Source organism: Herpailurus yagouaroundi, unplaced genomic scaffold (assembly GCF_014898765.1).
Source record: "Herpailurus yagouaroundi ecotype Mexico unplaced genomic scaffold, PumYag 198, whole genome shotgun sequence".
NCBI classification, from domain to species: domain Eukaryota; kingdom Metazoa; phylum Chordata; class Mammalia; order Carnivora; family Felidae; genus Herpailurus; species Herpailurus yagouaroundi.
The window spans coordinates 1,447,912-1,450,836 of record NW_024412429.1 but is presented as its reverse complement, the minus strand read 5'-3'; the positions used below and the strand labels follow the sequence as shown (position 1 = coordinate 1,450,836).

The following is a 2,925-nucleotide window of genomic DNA, read 5'->3' as shown; positions in this document are numbered from 1 at the left end:
AGACAGACCTACCGCCCGGTGTGCCGTCGCGCCCCCAGCACAGGACAGCTTAGCGAGTGCTCACGAGGGCCAGTGACACAGAGGCCCCTCACCCACTCGCTCCGACCTTCCCAGCATTCACTCAGTGCCTCTGCAGAGGTTCTTTAAAAGCAGGGAATGAATATTGAACCTGCCCTGCAGTCCAGGAATGAACCCCACTTGATCATGGTGAATAATTCTTTTTATATGCTGTTAAGTTCGATTTGCTCATATCTTGTTGAGAATTTTTGCATCCATATTCATCGTGCATATTGGCCTGTAGTTCTGTTGTTTTTGCTGGGTCTCTGGTTTGGGAATCAAAGTAATGCCGGCTTCATAGAATGAGTCTGGAACGTCTCCTTCCCTTTCTATTTTTTGGAACAGTTGAGAAGGATAGGTATTGTCTCTGCTTTAAATGTCTGGTAGAATTCCCCTGGGAAGCCATCTGGTCCTGGACTCTTATGTGTTGGGAGATTTTTGATAACTGATTCAATTTCTTCGCTGGTTAGGGGTCTGTTCAAGTTTTCCATTTCTTCCTGTTTGAGTTTTGGAAGTGTGTGGGTGCTTAGGAATTTGTCCATCTCTTCCAGGTTGTCCAGTTTGTTGGCATATGATTTTTCATAGCATTCCCTGATAATTGCTTGTATTTCTGAGGGATTGGTTGTAATAATGCCATGTTCATTCACGATTTTAGCTATTTGGGCCATCTCCCCCCCCCCTTTTTTTTTTTTGAGAAGCCTGGGCTAGAGGTTTATCAACTGTGTTTATTTTTTCAAAAAACCAACTCTTGGTTTCATTGATCTGCTCTACAATTTTTTTAGATTCCGTATTGTTTATTTCTGCTCTGATCTTTCTTATTTCTCTTCTTCTCCTGGAAAACATTGTGGAGGTTCCTCAAAAAATTAAAAATAGATCTACCTTATGGCCCAGCAATAGCACTGCTAGGAATTTACCCAAGGGATCCAGGAGTGCTGATGCATAGGGGCACTTGTACCCCAATATTTGTAGCAACACTCTCAACAATAGCTAAATTATGGAAAGAGCGTAAATGACCATCAACTGATGAATGGATAAAGAAATTGTGGTTTATATACACAATGGAATACTACGTGGCAATGAGAAAGAATGAAATATGGCCCCTTGTAGCAACGTGGATGGAACTGGAGAGGGTGACGCTAAGTGGAATAAGTCATACAGAGAAAGACAGACACCATATGTTTTCACTCTTATGTGGATCCTGAGTCACTTAACAGAAGACCATGGGGGAGGGAAAGAAAAAAAAAAGTTTGAGAGGGAGGGAGGCAAACCACGAGAGACTCTTAAAAACTGAGAATAAACTGAGGGTTGATGGGGGGGAGGGTGGGTGATGGGCATTGAGGAGGGCACCTGTTGGGATGAGCACTGGGTGTTGTGTGCAAACCAATATGACAATACGCTTCATATTAAAAAATAAAAAAATAAAAGCAGGGAACGGTGTCCCGAAGCTGTGTCTGGGGTGGGACCTTGGGAGAAGGGAAGCAAACCCTCACAAATACTTTATGAACACCAGCGACTGGATCCAGCCCACAACAGGTGTCGTGTTGCATGAGGAGAAACCTCCCTGCTGCCTCTGCCCTGGTCCCTCCCGCGCCAAGTGAGACCCGGCCTCCCTGTGCTGGTCATGTTAGAAGAATTTTAATGGTCACTTGGAAGTTCAACCGAATAAAACCGAAGTTTTATTGAAGTTTGGGTTACTTCTCAGAGACCGTGGCTGGGCCGGGATGCTGTCTGGCTGGAAACTTCGGGGCGACCTCCCTGACCCGGGTCCTGTGTGGTCGCAGCTTCCCAGTGAGGTGCAGAGTGCGTCCCGTGTCTTGCTAGGGGAGGGGCACCCAGCTGTCCTCCGTAGCGGAGTCGAGGGAAGCCTCCGGGGAAGCGCCCGCTCTGTGGACCCGGCAGGGCGAGTGGCAGCTGGCTCGGCCACGGCTGCGGGCAGGGGACCTCTTGCCCACAGGGTCTCGGGCCACAGCTGCGCCGACTCAGGGGCCACCCCGCGGCTGTTCCACATTCTTTCAGGGCAAGAGCCAGCACAGTGACTGTGCAGAGATCACCAGAGGAGCGTCTGTCGAGCATAGACACCGTGCCGTCTGCTTCACCGACAGCTCTGATCGGGGCACGAGGGGACCCCAGGTGACCTGAGACAAACTCCCACCTCCAGGCCGGTGAGACGCCTGGCGGACAGGTGGGCGAGGGCAGGGAAGAGGCGGGAAGGCCACGTGCAGACAACAAAAATAACCCATGGCTTGGCACGTGCAGAGCGCTGGGGTCCATTACTTCCTTTTCCAGACACTGTTACCAAATTCAATGAGGAAGCAGGCTAAGTATTATTTGCGGTTTTCAAATGGGGACACACACGGCTTGTGAGTTTGATCTATCTGTCCAAGGTCTTGGAGTTGAAAGTTGGGGCCTCCGGGACTCAACCCCCCATCTTCTTTCTTAACATCCTCTGCCTCGGGGCGTCCAGGTTAATGTGGGGACAGCAGCCTGGGGTCCCCTGGGTGCCCCGTGTCCGCAGATGCTTCTGGAGCTCCCCGGCGGCTCCGATGTGTGCCTCAACAAGGACACAATTTGCAGCGGAGAGCAACACGGACCTCTAACAGGACCGCCCCTCCCTGCCTGTGGGGATCAGAGACATAAACTCACCAGGTTCTTTATTTGGAGTAAGAATCTCCTTTTTGCAAAAGAGATAAAGAGGGAGAGAAAAAGCACTTTTGTCTGTGTGAGGCACCTTCATCCCAGTGACTTATTACATTAATTTCTGCTTCTGAGCCCAGTTAACCTGAGGGAGTTCTAATTTCAGGGTGACTGAGAAGGAAGCCTTTCAAGTACTTTCAATTTCTGTGCGTTTCTCTCCCTTGCACTTGGGAG

The 2,925-nt window shown here is 49.6% G+C and overlaps 1 long non-coding RNA gene across 1 annotated transcript in view; it reads right to left on the bottom strand.

Annotated features, from left to right (window-relative positions):
• Nucleotides 1-1,706: 1,706 nt before the first annotated feature.
• The window catches only part of LOC121013107 (uncharacterized), a 3,913-nt gene continuing 2,694 nt past the window's right edge, over nt 1,707-2,925 (bottom strand). The window contains exon 3 of the long non-coding RNA XR_005782497.1: nt 1,707-2,673. This is a non-coding gene — a long non-coding RNA (uncharacterized LOC121013107). The remainder of the gene's footprint in view (nt 2,674-2,925) is intronic.